Raw genomic sequence first — 20896 nt, 5'->3', positions numbered from 1 at the left:
GTTGCCGCAAAGCAGGCTAGCTTCCGCCATTACCGCAGCAACGCTCCGTCATTTCACGACGGACGATCGTAAAGCAATGGCGTCCCAGGGTCAAAAAGGGTGGAGCCGTGAGGAGGAGTTTTGCATGGAGAATAACCGCCCTAGATATTTTCTTTCTGTTTCCGCCTACTAAGGTAGAAACAAAAGAAATATCACGGAATGTCGGTGACGGAGATAAAATGCACAAGATTTTATATGCAAGTATAAATAAATAAGCCCTACACCTGTCGTCCTTCGTGAAAAGCTAGTGGTCCCGTTCCTGGAGCGCCTGAATCAGGTAGCCAAGCTGATCCTTTTGTAGTTCATGAGCGTGATGATTGGGTGTTCACGCTGTTGCGTGATATGTGCCTCCCCGCAAACCTTGTTACGACACTGGCACATTACCCGTCTGACGTGAACTAAAAGGATCATTTATAATTACAAGAAAGTTTTATAAACTAGTTGTACTTTTGTGGTTGGTGTTTTTCACATGTTTAGTGCGCGCACTGTTTTTACTCTCGTTTGACGTCAAATGTTGAGAACCGTTTGGCGCGTGTAGTCGCGGTTCTGTGGGGGAACTCACCCGCAGGGGACGTTGAGGGGTCGCGAGGGTAGGGTGTCAGGACGTGCTTGCCGGCCTGTGTTCTCGCGACTGTGGGGGTGGGGCCGCCACCCGAAGTTGCTGGAAAAGAGCCGGCCACTGACTCAGTGGGTTCCCGGCGTGAAGGTTGGTTCCCGCGTTTCTCAGGGGCCGGTCTGGGAATTTGCTGGGTGATTTCCCGTAACTTCTATCGTGCAGTAGGAATCTGGGGAAGCACACTCCGTTTGTGCCCAGGCGTGGGCGGGAGAGCGCGCGGAGAAACGCGCGGCTGACACCCGGGGGGGGCGTCGGAGAGCCTCCTTGGCCGCTTCTAGAGGGAGGCCTGGGGTCGCTGCGCAAACCCACGCGGCCCCGAGGGCCGGCTTAGCCTCCGCGGTGTGCCCATCAGGTTGTCTCCGGTCTCTCGGATTCCTCTGGGTTTTGAGCCCCTAGGCCGTCCTGAGGCAGATCTCGGGGCGTGGGACGGTGTCAAGAGCAGATTCCGATCCCCAGAGTATGATTAGGGTGAGGGGAAACTTGAACTTTCATTCCGCCGTGGACAGGACTGTTGTGCCATCGCTCAGTTTTGTCCGGCTCAGTGACCGCATAAGACTGCAGCACGCCAGGTGTCTGTCCATCACCAACTCCCAGAGCTTGCTCAAACTCTCGTGCATCCAGTAGGTGAGGACATGCAACCATATCAACCCTGTTCTCTCCTTCTCTTCCGGCCTTCAATCTTTCCCAGCATCAGGGTCTTTTCCAGTGAGTCCGTTCTTCGCATCAGGTGGCCAAAGTATTGGAGCTTCAACATCAGTTCTTTCAATGAATACTCAGGATTGATTTCCTTTAGGATGGACTGGTTTGATCATTTTGCAGTCTAAGGGGCTCTCAAGAGCCTTCTCCAACACCACAGTTCAAAAGCATCAAACACCCTATCTGTAGATCTTGTCTGCAATTCTTTCCTGCTTCTAACCCCCTCCTCCCCCGACCCCCATCCCCGACCTTGGCCAAAATTTCAGTAACTTCTCTGTGGGTTGTAATACTGTCTACTTAGGAATGGTATGAGAAATAAAGAAGTTAAATATACGTGGCTCAGAGCAATCCCTAGTCTCTTGTAAATTTAATACAGGTGTTCTTATTGTTAAACCACAGCTTCTGTATTAACTTTTATTTCCTCCTCTTAGGGGAATTTTATGGTTAGGACCCTTCCACTCTCCCTTTCACTTGACCTTCTTTTCTCTGACCAGTTGGTGGCACTGATGGTTTTCTTAGCAATATCCAACGTTGATTAAAAAGAGAGTCCCGAGGGGACTCTCCCATGTCAGATATTGGCCCCTATGGGAGCAAGATGGCAATCCACAGACCATTATTGTACCCCTCATCTGCTAGACCCTGTCTGCTCTGTTCCACATTCCCCTTGTGCTAAGTGGATCCAAGTTAATTCCTTATGAGGAAAGTACTTGTATTGCAAGAGCTCACCCTCTCTGCACACTGAGTTTCCGGAGGTCAGAGAACATGGCTTTATCTCCAGTGCCTGGCACAATTTAGTCATGCAATGAATGTTTGTTGAACCCACAAGTCCATCCGCAGAGGACTGGCTGAATAGAGCACCGTACATCCACACAGTGCAGTTCTGTGCAGCTGTACAAAGGAATGAAGACCATCTCTGTGGAGGCCATGGAACCCTAGGATATATTGTTAAGTGAAAAAAAGCAAGGCTGAGGGACTTCCCTGGGGTCCATTGGTTAAGACTGCATGTCCAACGTAGGGGGAGTGGGTTCCATCCTGGGTGGGGGAACTAAAATTCCACATGCTGTGCAGTGCTGTCAAAAAAAAAAAAAGCATACATCACATATATGTTGCCTATTTCCTAAGAAAGATGTGGTGCATTTGCTCACATTTTTTAAAAGCAGCAATGGAAGAAGAAATTGCACACATTTTAAAAACAGCTACTTATAAGAAAAGAACAAGGTGAAAACCATGGGTGTGGAAGCTAGACTTCTTTTGATCTACTTGATCTTATACTCAGTTTTGACTTTGGGATCTTGTAAATACGTAATTATTTTTAAAAGAAAATAACAAAGCACTTCCCACAAAGGAAAAAAATGCCATGAATCAAAGTATATTTTAAGTTACTGGCATAATCACATGGAAAAATAAGAAACTGACTTTAAAACTGATGATTTTGGCTGTACATCCTTAGTGTGATATAGCCTAAGAACAGAAAAGAATGGCAAAAAAAAAAAAAAAAAAAAAAAACCAAGCTGCATTCAGTAACAGTAGTTGTTAGTAATAATACTGGTATTGTTATTTAGATGTTGTTGCATGTATATTTTTGGAGACGGCAATGGCACCCCACTCCAGTACTCTTGCCTGGAAAATCCCATGGACAGAGGAGCCTGGTGGGCTGCAGTCCATGGGGTCTCGAAGAGTCAGACACGACTGGGCGACTTCACTTTAACTTTTCACTTTCATGCATTGGAGAAGGAAATGGCAACCCACTCCAGTGTTCTTGCCTGGAGAATCCCAGGGACGGCGGAGCCTGATGGGCTGCCGTCTATGGGGTTGCACAGAGTCGGACATGACTGAAGCGACTTAGCAGCAGCAGCAGCATGTATATTTTACATATTTTGTGTATATAAAATAGCAAAGAAGTCTTAATGTTGTTAGAAACCAGATCTTCAGTGAAAGATAAAGATATACAAGTATGAAATCAATGAAGTTAGGTGAAAATTTCATAAGTGAATATTTGAATCGGCAATGGTAGTGTGATTAAAGATTAATTTTTCTTATTCTGTAAAATAAATATATCCTAACTGTGTTCACTGAAAGGGTCAAGAAGTAATGATAATCCAACGGTTACGAGCAGCTCTTGTGTCCACATTCACAATTTAAAGGCCATTCATTGTCCACTGAGTAGCCAGGATTCCTTGAGGAAATGACTGATGTTAGAACTGGGGCAAGGATTGTATAAGAGGAGCTTGAGGTGTTTTATAATGACAGAAAGCAAGGTAGCCATCAAATGCTACTGAAGTTATGTGAAAAGAACCCAAGAGCAAGGATGAGGGGGGACCCTTTAGCCAAAGATGGAACAACTTGGACTTAAGAAAGAATAATGACTAAAGGATTGAAACACATCTAATATCCACAAGTCCATGAATTCACTTATAGTAATACTAAAAAATAAAATAAAAATCTCTCATCATTCACACTTGTATGACCTAAGGAACCAAATCTTTATTTAAAAATTGGTAAAAGGGGAAAAAAACAAGCATTTATTCTACTATGGATTTCAGGGTACCCAGATAGTTTGTAAGGGCAGCAAATGTCACAGAACTAGTAGAATTAGGAAGTTCCTGTTCACAGTTCCTAATGAAACTCTGGGACTGGGCAACAGTCATTCGTGGCTATTGGAATTATGAAGTGGAACATTGATGGGAAACTTATAATGGCTGGATCAAGCTAACAAAATCTGAACCCACTGATTATCTTAACATCATTGAAAGGGAGACAACCAGATGCCATGTGCCTCAATGCAATGCAACAGGAAATACACACGGTCTATGAAATATTCTTGCACAAAAACTGACCCTAAATGTAATCAAACCTCTAGATCTAACTTCGTGAAATGGCAAGAAACATGGAGGACACAGAAACAGATCAAAACACCAAGTCAATATGAGCAGCAGAACTAAGGGTATGGGAAATTTCACAAATTGTCTAGTTTCTTCAATAAATAACTAGCACAAAGGAAATGGGATAGAAGAGAGAATTGATATAGTTTTTAGAGACACCTCAATCAAATGCAATGTTGTATCTTCTTTTCAATAAACATATTGTAAAAAATATATTGAAGACAATTGGGGAAATTTGAGCAGAGTTCTATTTCAGCATGTTCATATAATTTGTCATCTAAACAGGGTATGTTGAAGTTAAAGGAGACACTTCTAATAGTTATGCTGGTACAAAGGTGTAAATTGGGTCTGTCCCAGGCAAATTTGATTACCCTAGTATCATACAACTTTGTGGAATTATTGTTAATTTGATAGTGTTATTATGTTTATTTTTTAACATATTAGTTTCAGCTGTACAACGTAATGATTCAATATAAGTATTGCAAAATGATCAGCGCAAGAAGTCTGGTTAATGTTCATCACCACACAGTTAAATGTTTTTTCTTGTGATAAGAACTTTTAAGATGTACTCTCTTAGCAACTTTCAAATAAATAATACAGTGTTTATTAATTATAGTCACCATGCTGTACATTACATGCCCGGGACATATGTATTTCAAACCTAGAAGTTTATGCCGTTTGACCACCTTCACCCATTTCGTCTGCGCCCTTCCCTGCCTCTGGCAATCACCAATCTGTCTTGTTTCTATGAACTTTTATTTATAAAAATGCTTTTATGTTTTTTTTTAAATTATTTGTTAGAAAAGCAATCCTCAAATTTTTTAGCCTCAGAAGCCTTTACACGCTTTAAAAATTATTGAGTCATACTCACAAAGATAACTGGAATCTAAAAGACTGAAAATAAATTTTGGTAAGGATGTGGAGATGGTGAAACACTCACACAGTGGTGGTTGAAATGTAAAATGGTGCAGCTGTTGTGGAAAGGAGTTTAATGGTTTCTCAAAAAGTTAAATATAGACTGCATGCATGCGTGCATGCCAAGTCACTTCAGTTGTGTCTGACTCTTCATGACCCTATGGACTGTAGCCTGCTACGCTCCTCTGTCCATGAGACTCTCTAGGCAAGAATACTGGAGTGGATTGCCATGTCCTCCTCCAGGGGATCTTCCTGACCCAGGATCGAACCCACATCTCTTAACATCTCCTGCATTGGCAGGCAGGTTCTTTACTACTAGCACTACATCGGAAGCCCCGTAAATATAGAATAACAAAGAATTAATCATATGAGACCCAGAAACTATTCCTAGGTATGTAGCCGAGAGAACTAAAACATGTATTCATACAAAAACTTAGATGCAAATGTTCCTAGCAACATTATTCATAACAGCCAAAAATGAAAACAACTTAAAAGCCCATCCACTGCTGAGCAAAACGTGGTATGTACATTCAATGGAACACGATTCAACCATAAAAAGGAGTGAGGTTTTGATATCTGCTGCAATATGAGTGAACTTTGAAGACATTATGTTAAATGAAATTAGCCAGACACTGAAGAATTGATGCTTTTGAACTGTGGTGTTGGAGAAGACTCTTGAAAGTCCCTTGAACTGCAAGGAGATCCAACCAGTCTACCCTAAAGGAGATCAGTCCTGGGTGTTCATTGGAAGGACTGATGCTAAAGCTGAAACTCCAATACTTTGGCCACCTCATGTGAAGAGTTGACTCATTGGAAAAGACCCTGATGCTGGGAGGGATTGGGGACAGGAGGAGAAGGGGACGACAGAGGATGAGATGGCTGGATGGTATCACCAACTTGATGGACATGGGTTTGGGTGGACTCCGGGAGTTGGTGATGGACAGGGAGGCCTGGCGTGCTGCGATTCATGGGGTCACAAAGAGTTGGACACGACTGAGTGACTGAACTGAACTGAAGGATTTCATTTATATGAAATGTTCGGGGTAGACACATCAGTGAAGTCAGAAAGGGATTGAGGAGGAACTTCCCTGGTGGTCCAGGGGTTAAGACTCTGTGCTTCTAATGCAGAGTGCACAGATTTGATCCCTGATTGGGGAACTATATCTCACATGCCTCTTAAATGCAGCCAAAAAAAGAAAAAAAATCTGGTTGAGAACAGAGAATTGTCAGTGGCTGTTAACAGCTTTGGGGTTTCTTTTTAGAGTGATAATAATGTTTGAAAATTAACTAGTGGTAATGGTTGCCCAACTTGTAAATATACTAAAATCTACTGAATTATATACTCTAAATGGCCAGTCCTATGGTATATGATGGAGGAGGAGATGGCAACCCACTCCAGTATTCTTGCCTGGAGAATCCCCTGGACAGGGGAGCCTGGCAAGCTATAGTCCACAGGGTTGCAAAGAGTCAGACACGACTGAAGCAACTGAGCACCATGGTATGTGAATTAAATATCAATTTAAAAACTAATTTTAAAAAGTATTGAGGATTCCAAATTGCTTTTATGTTAGATAGTATTTTGATAGATATATTTTTTCTATGCAAGAAATGAAAACTGACAAAATTTTCATTGAATTGCATAAAATATGGCAATAATAACCCCATTCATTATATGTTAACTAAAATTTATTTTTATGAAAATCAATTCTATTTGTCAAGATAAAACAAAAATCAAGAAGAGTAGAAATCTTTACTTTTTTGTAAAAAGTGAAAAAGAGTGAAAGTGCCAGTTGATAAGTCATATCTGACTCTTTGCACTCCCATGAACTGCAGCCTGCCAGGCTCCTCTGTCCATGGGATTCTCCAGACAAGAATCCTGAAGTGGGTTGCCATTTCCTTCTCCAGGGGATCTTTCTAGCCCAGGGATCAAACCCACGTCTCCTGCGTGGCAGGCAGATTCTTTACTGTCTGAGCCACCAGGGAAGCCTGTATTTTTTGGTAAACATTTCTGTAAATATTTTCAGCTGTCATATCTGGTTTAATAGGAGAAAGCTGGATTCTCAGATCTGCTGCTGCATTCAGTCTGTTGAAAAACTCCAAAATACTTTCATGAAAGAATGAGAATGAAAAAGATAGACAATATATTAATATTATTATAAAAACAGTTTTGACCTGGCAGACCTCCTAATAGAGTCTTGGGAACCCTCAGGGGGCTCCAGATCATACTCTGAGAACAGCACCTGGAAATTCACACGAGAGTCGGACACAACTGAGGCAATTGAGCACGCATGTATGAACAACTGATATCAGTTGATATATAGGATTCACATTGAAATATTTCAGAAAGAGGGGTGGTGGGAAGAAGTGATTGAGAGAGAGATGAAACAAGATTATCAACATGTTGAATCTGGGTAGTGGATCATGGGTGTTCTTCTTATCAGCCTCTCTAATGTAAGTCTGAAATTTTCCCTGATAAAAGATGTGCTGTCGCTCCTATTTTAATCAGTGTCGCTTTAAGGGCTTTCCAGGTGGCCCTAGTGGTAAAGAATCTGCCTGCTAATGCAGGAGACACAAGAGACTTGGGTTTGATCCCTGGGTCATTAAGATTCCTTGGAGTAGGAAATGGCAACCCACTCCAGTATTCTTGCCTGGGAAATCCCACAGACTAAGGAGACTGGCAGGCTACAATTCATGGGATCACAAAGAGTCAGGCACAACTGAGCGTGAGTGTGCGTGCACACACACACACACACACACACACACACATATACACTACTGAGCAAAAGACCTTAAAGCAGTTGGTAGGAGAGAAAACCAAGTGAGGGATTGGATAGATAAAGATGCAAAGATGTGGGACTTGCCTGGCAGTCCAGTGGTTAAGACTTTGCCTTCCAAAGCAGAGGGTGTGGGTTTGATCCCTGGTCAAGGGCTTCCCAGATGGCTCAGTGGTAAAGAAGCCACCTGCCAATGCAGGAAACGCAAGAGACATGGGTTTGATCCCTGCGTCGGGAAGATCCCCTGGAATAGGAAATGGCAACCCACTCCGGTATCCTTGCCTGGAGAATTACATGGATAGAGGAGCCTGGCGGGCTACAGCCCATTAAGTCGCAAAGAGTCGACACGACGGAGCGCACACACACAGGGAGCTAAGACCTTATATACCTCTCGGCCAAAAAACCAAAACACAAAACAAGAACAATATTGTAACAAATTCAATAAAGACTTTAAAAAGTGGTGCACATTTGAAAAATAACAAATCTTGGGACTACCCTGGTGGTCCAGTGGTTAAGACTCTGTGCTTCCAATGCAGGGGATGAAGGTTTGATGCCTGGTCAGGGAACTAAGATCCCACATGCCATTCGGTCAAAAAATAGAAATAGATTATTTTTTAAAAAGGGTACAGAGATGAATTTGATGAAGTTCCTGCCTTTAACAGCTTTTCATCTGCTGAGGGAAGAGCTATAAGCAAGGCATTTGAGAAAAAGTGACACCTTTAGGGGGCACCAGGCATTCTGCTCCGGGCCTCAAGCCCGATGTTTCCTCCTCACAGTCACCCTACGAGGCTGGCATCATTATCTCTGTCCTGCAGATGAGGAAACTGAAGCTTTGAAACTTCAAAGTTTAGAAACTTACCCAAGATCTCACAGTGGAAAGTGGTAAAATGCAATTAAAACTGGATCTGATAAATCCCCAAGTCTTTGCTCTTCCTGGCTCTTCCTTTTCTCTGTAGACCCCCCGGGTACCCAATCCTGCAATGTCACTACCACTGTGTACCTCGTGAATGGGCCCCCTCGACAGAAGCCCAGGTGGTGACGTGGGGAGCTCCCAGTCTCTAGGAAAAGAACTAATAATAATGTCAACTGGACTGGTCTTTACTCTCCATCTGTCCCCTCATTCAATCTATACAACTTCACTCCTTGGAGTAGGCACGCTGTCCACGTTGCCTCCCTCTCCTCAACTCTTTCTCCTCCCCCAGCTTTTGGAAAGCAATCTGGCAACACCCCTTGAAAGAATAACTGAATTCAGTGGCAACTGTAGTCTTGAGACTCCATCAAATACAAATAACTCTATATAAGGATATGGGTTTAAGACCACAAAGGAACAAGAAGGTTCCTTGTGTGACTGTTCGTCAGGCAAAACCCTGAAAACAAAATGAAAGCTCATCAAGACGCATCCCCACTGGGGAATTCCCCAGCCATTTATTAACAGAATGAAATAGAGCTAAAACAAAGGACCAGGTAGGAGGGGTTTCCACAAAGTGTTGTGCAGTGGCGAGTGTAAGATGCAAGAGATGGTATGATCTCCCAGTTATCAGACAGTGCTTTAAAGTTAATGCCTTCAGGTCTAAGAATACTTGCATAAGGAAGACATATGCCAGTCTATATTCCACAGTCTCTGCACAGATGACCATGGATGCTGACATGGAGTAAAGAAGGAGCAGAGGAAGATGCATGAGCTTAAGAAAACCAAACAGAAAGGGGAAAAAGTGGCCACATCTTTTTACAAAGCATATCTGTGATTATATTTATATACTTAAGTAAAATTATGTATGAATGTGATTATGTATAAAGAGATTAGAGTTTTAAACCTTTCTTTAAGGAGAAATGGAAGAATGCAGTAAATTCCAGGGATTTTGTGGCTAAACATTTAGTAGTGCCTCTCAGGTTTTCCAAGACCAAAGGTCTGATGACTTAAAGTGAAAATGAAGTTTTTGCTCCCGTTTATTAAACTAAGTGTAACAGCTGATGTCAGAAAGTGAAGAGGAACTAAAAAGCCTCTTGATGAAAGTGAAGGAAGAGTGAAAAAGTTGGCTTAAAGCTCAACATTCAGAAAACTAAGATCATGGCATCTGGTCCCATCACTTCATGGGAAATAGATGAGGAAACAGTGGAAACAGTGCCAGACTTTATTTTTTGGGGCTCTAAAATCACTGCAGATGGTGATTACAGCCATGAAATTAAAAGATGCTTACTCCTTGGAAGGAAAGTTATGACCAACCTAGATAGCATATTCAAAAGCAGAGACATTACTTTGCCAACAAAGGTCCGTCTGGTCAAGGCTATGGTTTTTCCAGTAGTCATGTATGGGTGTGAGAGTTGGACTGTGAAGAAAGCTGAGCGCCAAAGAATTGATGCTTTTGCACTGTGGTGTTGGAGAAAACTCTTGAGAATCCCTTGGACTGCGAGAAGATCCAACCAGTCCATCCTAAAGGAGATCAGTCCTGGGTGTTCATTGGAAGGACTGATGCTGAAGCTGAAACTCCAATACTTTGGCCACCTCATGCAAAGAGTTGACTCATTGGAAAAGACTCTGATGCTGGGAGGGATTGGGGGCAGGAGGAGAAGGGGACGACAGAGGAGGAGATGGCTGGATGGCATCACCGACTCGATGGACGTGAGTTTGAGTGAACTCCGGGAGTTGGTGATGGACAGGGAGGCCTGGCATGCTGCGGTTCATGGGGTCTCAAAAAGTTGGACACGACTGAGCGACTGAACTGAACTGAACTCAACTGAAAAGCTGATGTGATTACAGCTTGACTGTATTCCAACTACGTCTTTCAATGGTTGGATGGTCTAAACATGGTTAATAATAGGATTCTGAAACACACTGTAAGATAATTACTGTTGCGCAGAGAGACTTTTCTGCTTATAGGCCAAATAGAAAATAATAATATAATATTTAAACCCTTGAATACCCACAGAGAGTGAGGCAACCACTATATCCTTTTGCATATAAGGCTATAAAAGTTTTAACATTGATTATGACTATAACTCTTGGACCAAGAATATACTAATTATTTTGAAAGTACATACGTTCATAAAACCTGTAGAACAAGCACCAAATGGCTCTTAATGAACCAAAAGTCTTTTGAAACAGTATCAATTCAGTTCAGTTCAGTCGCTCAGTCGTATCTGACTCTTTTTGACCCCAGGGACTGCAGCAAGCCAGGTTTCTCTGTCCATCACCAACTCTCGGAGTTTGCTCAAACACATGACAATTGAGTTGGTGATGCCATCCAACCATCTCATCCTCTGTCGTCTCCTTCTCCTGCCTTCAGTCTTTCCAGCATCAGAGTCTTTTCCAATGAGTCAGCTCTTCACATCAGGTGGCCAAAGTATTGAAGTTCGGCTTCAGCATCAATCCTTCCAATGAATTTTCAGGACTGATTTCCTTTAGGATGGACTGGTTGGATCTCCTTGCAGTCCAAGGGACTCTCAAGAGTCTCCTCCAACACCACAGTTCAAAAGCATCAATTCTTTGGCACTCAGCTTTCCTTATAGTCCAACTCACATCCATACATGACTACTGAAAAAAACATAACATTACAGAGAACTATAAAGCAAAAGAGTCTTGTAAATATGGATTGAACCCAGGTCTCCTGCTTTGCAGGCAGATTCTTTACTGTCTGAGTCACCAGGGAAGCCCATAAACATGGAACATCCATCAAAGTAACAGTTGTAGCCACGTTGAAAATGTGACTAAGTGAATTGACTTTCATTATGAGATGAGCCCACGGCATCTCCAATTATATACCTTTCTCCCTCCTAAAATTTTAGGTTCACTTGGCCTCCTTTTTGTGCCTGTGCTCTCAGTGTAATATGTCTACAGTCATTTCTTTTGTTAAGGTGGTATATGACCAAAGAACATCTTCCCCACGTGCTGTTCCTTCCACAAGGGTGTGGATCCCGCTCACTTGTGCTTCCCCGAGGACCTCGTTCCAACGGCATGACCTTCCTATGTTCCCTACTCCATCATTACCATTAGTTTCCAAAAGGCTCACTCTATTCCACTGCTAAAACGTCCTCCCTGATGCCATATTCCTCTGGAGCTCCCCTCTTTCTCTGCTTAGCAAAAGGTCTATTTATTTGTCTGCACCAGGTCTTAGTTGGGGCACTCAGGATCCTCGTTGCATCCGTGGGGTCATTCGTTGCTGTGCACAGACTCTGGTTGTGGCTCACCACCTCAGTAGTTGCAGCACATAAGCTTCGTTGCTCCATGGCATGTGGGATCTTAGTTCCCCTACCAGGGGTCGAACCTGCATCCCATTCAGTGGTTAAGGTGGAGTCTTTTAAGGTGGAGTCTTAACCACTGAACCACCAGGGAAGTCCCTCAGCGAAATATCTTACAAAAAAAAGAAAACAACAAACCTATTCGTGTTGTCTCCAACTCCCCACTTAACATTCAGTCAGATTTTTTTTTTTAATTATGAAAAGTTCACACCTGGTTGTATCCCTTAAGTTTTTAATACTTTATAATACTTCTCTCTTTACAAAAACAAACCCCAAAAAAGGGCCATTGAAGAAGAAGGACCATTTCTTCCTGTAAAGGGACCAGAGCTCTGAATTTGGCAGATTGCTTCTGTTTGGCGTCATTTAAATTGTTCCTCTATCGCCTCCATTTCCTGTGAAGAGCTAGTTAGATCTAGAGGCAGGACCACAGCCAGGATCAGTCTTGGGGGGCAGGGCTGTGTCCTGACTGTATCGCAGGAGGCACGTCACTTCCCACTATTATTGATAAGAGAGAAATATCTGACATAAAGTTCCTTATCAGCCTCTCCCTTGGTGGCATTAGCAGCCATAGACGATCTCTGCTTTATTAGGGGTTACAAAATGGTAATTTTCTAATTTTATTTATAATTTCTAATTTCACTTTGAAGATAGTACCTTTTTTTTTTTTTACAAACTGCAGGTTTGTGGCAACCTTGCATCAAGCAAGCCCATCGGTCCCGTTTTTCTAACAGCGTTTTTTCACTTTGTGTCTCCTCATCCCCTTTTGGTGATTCTCAAAGAATTAGAAGTGAAGCCTGAAGATGGGACTGAATTGCTGCAACCTCATGAAAAAAAAAAAAAACTAATGGTTGAGGAGTTGCTTCCTTACGGATGAGCAAAGAAAATGGTTTCTTGAGATAGAAGCTACTCCTGGTGAAGATGCCGTGAAGACTGTTGAAATGACAACGAAGGATTTAGAACACAAGATAAACTCAGCTGGACAGAATTTGAGAGGACTGATTCCGGTGTTGAAAGAGGTGCTACTGTGGATAGATTGCTATCAAACAGCTGTGCCTGCTTAGAGAGAAATGATTCAGGAAAGGAAGTCAATCGATGTGGCCCACTTCACTAATGTCTTATTTTAAGAAATTGCCACAGCCGCCGCAACCTTCAGCCACCAGCACCCTGATCAATCAGCTGCCATCAAGATGCCAGTCACTTGAAATAAATTTCCTTTTCTTTATGGCTATGTGACCAACTTGATATACATTTAGATCCACTTTTTCTTTTCCGTTTTTTAACAATAGCTTCTTTCTTGCTTCTCATTCACTTTTCAAGATACTCAACCAAGCCTGCACCCCCTTAAATCCAGCAAAACTGCTCTTGTTCAGGCCATCAGTGTCCCCTTCACGGCCAGATTCAGTGGACACTTTCACATCCCTCTTACCTGATTCCTAAGGAACACCCAGCTCTTGACCTTCCTCTCCTTAGCACCGTCTTCTCTTGCTTATGGGGAGCCCACCCCTCCTGGTCTTCCTCCGGTCTCTCTGTCACTCCTTTCCGGGATCATCTGCTTTTTCCTGGTCTTGACAGTCTCTAGTTTCTCAGAATTCATCAGGTATATATATATTTTTTTTCATCGCCAACCCTCTCTCCTGAGGTGATCTCATATTGCCCACAACCTTCAACAGTGTGGTTTAGGGTTAGGGTGTCCAAACCCCACTGTGGATGTCCATACCCACTGCTGACCTTCAGAATCACACAGTCAAATCTCTACCTCCTTCTATCTCCTTTTGTAGGTCTCGTGGGTAAATTTAATATTAAAAAAAAAAAAAAAAAACATATTTCTTTCTTTCTTGTTTGGATTGCAAAGCCTGCAGGATCTTAGTTTCCTGACCAGACAGCCAGCCCATGCCCCCGAGAGTGGAAGCACGGAATCTTTTTTTTTTCAAATGTGAACCACTTTTAAAGTCTTTATTGAGTTTGTTACAGCACTGCTCCTGTTTTTTATGTTTTGTTTTTTTCGGCTGGGAGGCCTGTGAGACCTTAAATCCCTGACCAGGGCTAGAATCTGTGACCTCTACAGTGGCTAGTCCTAATCACTGAACCATCAGGGAATTTCCTAAACTTAACATTTCTAAATTAAAATTTGAATCCTCCTCTCCAAAGCTTTTCTTTCCATCATCTTGCTCCTTTTGAATAACCCTCCACCCACCAAGTCCTTTAGGCCGAAACCTGACGGTCATCCTGGCTGTTCCCTCCCTCCCATCTGGCCGCTGGCAATCGTTCTCATCCAGCACCGCATCTCCATTGAACCACTACCTCAAGTCAGTCACTTCTGCGCTTAAATCCCAGTATCATAAATTAAAACTCCTCACCCGGGCCCTGACGTGATCTGACCTCTGAGTCCCTTCAGCCTCATTTTATACTGTCTTCCCCGACTTCTCACGAAGCTCTAACCACACTGGATTTGTTCTCCAATAACTCATGCCCTGTTTAGCCTCAAAGTCCTTACAGATCCTCTTCTGTCTGGTCTTTCTCTACGTCTTGTCATTCTTCTGGTCTCAGAAGGGCCTTTCCTGGACTCACCTCCACACCCGGGCCCATTAATTTAGGAGGCACTGCACACTTTGTCGTGGTTGCTGTGTGTGTCTGTTCGGTCTGCTTTGTCTCTGTCTTTCCCGTTAGACTATAAGTGTCTTAGGAGTAGGGACCATACTGGTTTTGTGGGTTGGCGCCGGGTACAGTGGCTGGAAATGGGGGGCACTCAATATGCACTGGCAGTTGAATAAAGAGGAAAATTTTGAAATACGTACTTTTCAACATGTGACTCTTAAGTACAGTGATCCATATGACCTCTCTATAAGTGGCACATTCAATAGGTTTCAGCTATGCCCAGTGAAGTAAAGCAAATCTTCTTTATACAAAATGAGTGCAGAAAAAGAAAAACAAATATCGTATATCAATGCATATATGTGGAATCTAGAAAAATGGTACACATGAACCTATTTGCAGGGCAAGAATAGAAACACAGATGTAGAGAACAGACATATGGACACAGTGAGGAAGGGGAGGGTGGGATGAACTGGGGGATTAGGGTTGACATATACACACTAACATGAGTAAATAGCTAGCTAGTGGGAACCTGTTGTTTAGTACTGGGAGCTCAGCTCAGTGCTCTGTGATGACCTAGAGGGGTGGCATGGGGCAGGCAGTGGGGGGTAGGTCCAAGAGGGAGGGGACATATGTATACAAAGAGCTGATCCACTTCACTGTACAGCAGAAACTAACATGACATTGTAAAGCAATATACCCCGGTTTTTAAAAAAATTAATGCAACACCTGCAACACAGTCCCTGCTCCGTAAAGGATGTTGTATTCATTAGGACAACTCAGAGAAACCCACAAGACTTTCTTATTTCTGAGAGCTCTGTCTCTTAGTCCCCTTATCTGGAGACTTGACTTTAGAAACATAAAAGAGCTTATAGTTGAAAGTGACTTTGAGCCTTATTACACATTCTTTTATGTACTCTTCCTAACCACACTCCCAGGCATTTCCCACGATCTCCATTTTACAGAGGAGAAAAGCGAGGCTTAAAGAGAGTAAGAAATAAGGCCAGTGCCTCCCAGCTAATTAGAGGCAGAGTTGGGTTTAAAACCCATTCTTTGGATTCCGGTGCTGGCTCTGTTTATTCCACTCAACAAATTAACCTCATAATGAGGAGCAGAAGGGAGAGGACCCCTGGTTTCCTAAAACACAGCCCCAGTTCATCGTTGACTCTTGCCAAGCAACCATTTGTTTCTCAACCCCTGAGCCCTTACTCCTTTTAAAACAAATCACTATGAGCAAAACGCGTTCATTCAAAACGGCTCTTTATTCATCTGCGCTAGCTTCTTGCACTGTCAGCCAGGCTTTAAAGAAATTTCTTCTAATTTATTTTATTCTATAGGCATGTCGCACTTAAAAAAAAACAAACAGATTTTATGTGAAGATTTTTGTGTTTCAAAGTATATGAATGAAAAACTCCTTAGATCTCCTTTTAAAGACTTTCTTAGGCATTAAAAACTCAGACAGAGGATTCCTTTTAAATAATGAAATCCGCCTGGCACACTTAAGGCAATCATTCAATTCAGTGTGCACCGTGGCCAGAACACACAAAGCCTGGAATGCATGGCCTGTTTCTTAATCTGAATGTATACGTTTTTAATCTTACAAACCTGTAATGAATTTGCTGCGAGACTGTTTTTGCTCTACCCGCAGCATACAATAAAGGAGGAGTCTGAGTCTTGGTCGAAGAATTAAATTGAGACCGCGGCATCTTAACCACAAGGAAATGCAGAATTCCGCACCCCCCAACCCCCTAGCTTCTTCCTTTCCAAAGAGTTGCTTCAAGTGGCGCCTTAAAGATAATTCTAGCTTGCTAAATTTAGGGTGTGGAAAAAGTCCAAAATGAGAATATTCCATGGGTAACTGTGCAAGTAAGGTTAATATGTGCAGGAAGAGAAGGATGTCTCACGCTTTGGATGCATAGTTCTGTCTCTCTCATCCTCTTTTTGCCTGGACACCCAGTGTATAATTTAGCAAGGTGAGATGTTACCTGAGGCAGTGAAAGGTGCTTTATGGCCACTATCACATTTTCAATATAAAATGATTTCATATCTAAGTTATTTCTCAAACCAGCCTGAGTCAGAGTCATTCATCACCATGTATCCACAAGTTTTCAGAAAATGCTTATCGTCTTCATATGCGAGGCAGATTTCTAATTATACTCAGTTCACTTGTTTTTAAAAAAAGTTGGCTATACAACTTAATATAAGTATACTGGTATCTAAGGACTTCCTGGTGGTCTGGTGGTTAAGACTCTGTGTTTTCAATGCAGGGTACAAGAGTTCGATCCCTGGTTGGGGAACTAAGATCCCACATGCTACAGGGTGTGGTCAAAAAAATTTTTTTTTGTTAAAGTGTACTGGTATTTGAAGCTTGCTTTGAAATGCAATTGAATAGCACATGAACAAAGGCTAGACGGATAGATATGGGATAAAACAGAAATAGCAAAATGTTTGTTGTGGAATGCAGGTGACTCACTCTACAACTGACTCTTCAGCCTGGAGAGGATCAAAGTGGCTGGTTCCAAGGTTACTGGGCACCTGCCTCTTCGTTCCCAGGTAACTTCCAGAGATGGTGCCCGTGAAGGCCACTATGTGGGACTTGGACAAATGGCGCTCTCAACATCCCAACAAGCTTCACACACAACAAACTGGACACCGACAGTGATGGAGGCAGGGTCTCTGGGGACTGGAGAATGGACATCTCTGTGGCTGAATCATCTTTTCAGAAGGATGGAGGGAGGGGGTTGATTTGTGTGAGACTGATTCATGAATAATTTGGGGAGGAAGGCAAGCTCTGCAGATGTGGAAAAAATTGGTGGCTCAGGGTCAAAGATAACTTAAAGAAAACAATACATTTCTGGAAGGTCAGAGTCCATGATAGAGATGCATACTTGCAACATAATATTGAATGTCACCACTAAGTTCTTGCCCCTTGGTCTTTATCCATCCACACTTAAAATACTCCAGCTTTTTTCTCATGGTCCTTTTTATAGCTTTTTTGATTTTGCGCAGACATAAAATATGAGCAAAGTAATCCCAGAGAGATTTGCTCAATACTGAAGAAGGCTGGGAGGATGAGTCCCGGACTGTGTACAGCTTCACTATTGCATTTTGGATTTGCATGGATTTTTTTTTTTTTCTAACATGCCCAACTTGACAGCCACTATGTTTCCAGATCCAGGTCTCCCACTGAAGCAAGCCTGGTTTTTCCTTCTTTGGGGTTTGGATTTCTTGGCTTCTCTCACATTGCATCATGTCCTTAATTTATCAGCATCACCATGGATCTTTGAGGCTATCAGCTGCCTTCTTGAGACTTAATGAACACATGTAATATTAAATACATAGAAACTCAGAGCTGGTCCCTGGGGTTGCTCACACAACCATTTGGCTATCAACCCCTCAGAACTGGTGTATCTTTTGGACCACTGATGACAGTGAGAGCCCATCATGAGGGTTCTGCAATGGCTTTGGGGCTCTGTGTCATACCAGAGAACAGGCTGGGATGGAGAAAAAGAGGGTAAAGGGAGGAAAGTGTTAGTCGCTCAGTTGTGTCCGACTCTTTGTAACCTCATGGACGGCAGCCCGCCAGGCTCTTCTGTCTGTGGGATTTCCCAGGCAAGAATACTGGAGTGGGTTGCCATTCCCTTCTCCAAGGGATCTTCCTGATCCAAGAATTGAATCTGCCTCCCACATTGCAGGCAGATTCTTTACCGTCAGAGCCAGCAGGGAAGCCTCAAACAGAGGAAGAGGGAGAAAGAAAGGAAAGAGAAAGAAGAGAGGATGGATAAGAAAAATGTGCTGGGGATTCCCTTGGGGTCCAGTGGTTAGGACTCTGCACTTTCACAGCTAAGGGCTCGGGTTGGATCCCTGGTCTGGGAACTAAGATCTCATAAGCTGAGAGACATGGACAAAAAGAAAAAATGGAAAATGTGCTGGGCTGCCGCACCAGTGGGGAGCTGATAGGTGGTGATGAACGGTCAGCAGCCGTCATCCTGGGCCTCCAGGTGCTGTTCGTTTCCCCTTTGTCTGCCAAGCGCAGGCTCTGGTTTGTAGCTGAGACTGTCATATGGAGACAGGATCGAGGGCTATGACAAAGCACGAAGGCGACATCGGTGGCATCCTCCCTGTCTAGAGTCTGCCAGTTTATCAAGGAGGAAGCCTATGATGCTTTATAAAATCGGATCAGTGGGAATTGAATGCCACTGTTGGCCTGGGGCACGGTACACAGCTTGCCTCTTTTCCCATGAATGGCTTTGTTGTACAGGCTTGCATGATTAGTCATCCATTTGTCCTTTTCGCCCCCAATTCGGTCACATCTGTCCCTCTAAAACCATGTGTATGGCTTTAAAAGAAGCTTCACCTGTGAGGGATACGGTCAAGGGCACTCCAGGTGTTATTTTGATGCCCAGAGAGACAGAATAGAGTGGCAGAGTGAAAAGCAGGGGTTGCGTTAGGTTTATAGGGGAAACATGGCGCAATTGAGCAGGCATCAAAGGACCCAGTGAGAAGGGCCAGTGCGGATGGAGGAACTGATGGGAGAGAGGGGGTATGGGAAGGCACAGTTCATCAACATCAGTTATCCCATGCAAGGGCATCCCATCCAAGTCAGTGCTTTTCAAATTCTGCTCCGAGTTTAATTATGCATTTTGTCAATGGTGGATCCATAAGATTTCTTTAAAAGAAACAATCCATTGCAGAGTTTCAAAACATCCACAAACCATTTGACAGTGACCTGGAGTTCCTGTCCTCCACAACTGCATCAGCCCAGGAGCTAAAAGCACCTGCTCCTTTTGATATCTTCATAGCAAGCAATCTGCTACCCAAGCTATGTGGAGCATGAAAATCAACGATGCTTAGATATGCAGGATTCAAGTCTGTGCCTTGGTTTTGATGCTTGTATCTGTAATTATGAGTACGAAATTATGTGCTTTCAACATTCCTTTCCTGATCCCAAACTCAGAGGGATATACGTTGAAAGAAAAGCAAAATGTATTTTGTGAAAGAACTTGGTGGGTAAGTGCTCCTTATCTTTTGACTGATGGATGGTATCTGCTCACCATAGATACGCTCACTGAAGTCATAATCCTGGTATGTATGATTATCACTCAGCTTCCTTCCTTTAACTCCTTGAAACACATTTAGGGTGCAAATTTTCAGTAATGGGAACTACTCAGCACAGTAACTGCCCATGAATATTTTGTGCTCAGATTAGAAAACCATTGACTTTGCTGCCAACTGATGTCCAGGTTCTTTTTTTTGGCTATGCCACATGGCATGTGAGATTTTAGTTTCTCGACCAGGGATTGAACCCACGCATCCCAGGTTGGAAGGGAGGAGTCTTAACCACTGGACTGCCAGGGAAGCCCCCATGCCCAGATTTTTAAAGAAACTTCAGGATTCTTTGGAGAAGGCAATGGCACCCCGCTCCAGTACTCCTGCCTGGAAAATCCCATGGACGGAGGAGTCTGGTAGGCTGCAGTCCATGGGGTCGCTAAGAGTCGGACACAACTGCGTGACTTCACTTTCACTTTTCACTTTTATGCATTGGAGAAGGAAATGGCAACCCACTCCAGTGTTCTTGCCTGGAGAATCACAGGGACGGGTGGGCTGCCGTCTCTGGGGTCGCACAGAGTCGGACACGACTGAAGCGACTTAGCAGCAGCAGCAGCAGCAGGATTCTTAGGCTATCGAGTTCCAGATTTCTAGCACCATAGAGACCTTCCTCATCCCCAGCCTTCCCTCACCCCAACTTCACATGGATTGTGTGGTCTCCGGCACCTACAGGTAGTTAACTCTTGTATTCTTTTCTCCACATTACTGGCAAGCCCCACCTTGCAGGCACCTCTGCAGTCACTTCCACACCAGGGTCTAAGCTAAGGGTCTATCAGACGAGCTCCTGACCCAAATTACAGTGCACTTATGCCCTTCCCCAAGGCCAGGGCTGACCTGTCTTCCGGCAACACCTGACACAGTGCCTGGCCTAGGGAGTAGATCTTCTAGAAATGCTGAACTAACAAGACCACACATGACTATGGAGTTGGGACCTGTGACTATTTTAGCTGGTGATCAGCTACTGACCACATCCCATCTGATCAGCTAAAAACTAGCCTGCGTTCCCATCTCTGCTGCAGCACCATCCTACCAAGCTG

At 43.4% G+C, this 20896-nt stretch overlaps 1 long non-coding RNA gene and 1 other non-coding gene across 2 annotated transcripts; both read left to right on the top strand.

Moving 5' to 3' along the window:
- Nucleotides 1-180: 180 nt before the first annotated feature.
- On the top strand, nucleotides 181-13395 carry LOC112582986. The gene is made up of 2 exons (XR_003107354.3): nucleotides 181-316; nucleotides 12838-13395. It is a non-coding gene; the product is annotated as an uncharacterized LOC112582986 (long non-coding RNA).
- Nucleotides 329-433, top strand: LOC112587483. The gene has a single exon (XR_003111992.3). It is a non-coding gene; the product is annotated as a small nucleolar RNA U13 (small nucleolar RNA).
- Nucleotides 13396-20896: the final 7501 nt, after the last annotated feature.

Source organism: Bubalus bubalis, chromosome 1 (assembly GCF_019923935.1).
Source record: "Bubalus bubalis isolate 160015118507 breed Murrah chromosome 1, NDDB_SH_1, whole genome shotgun sequence".
Classification (NCBI taxonomy): domain Eukaryota; kingdom Metazoa; phylum Chordata; class Mammalia; order Artiodactyla; family Bovidae; genus Bubalus; species Bubalus bubalis.
Note: the sequence above shows the minus strand (reverse complement) of the source record. Positions and strands in the feature narration are given on the sequence as shown.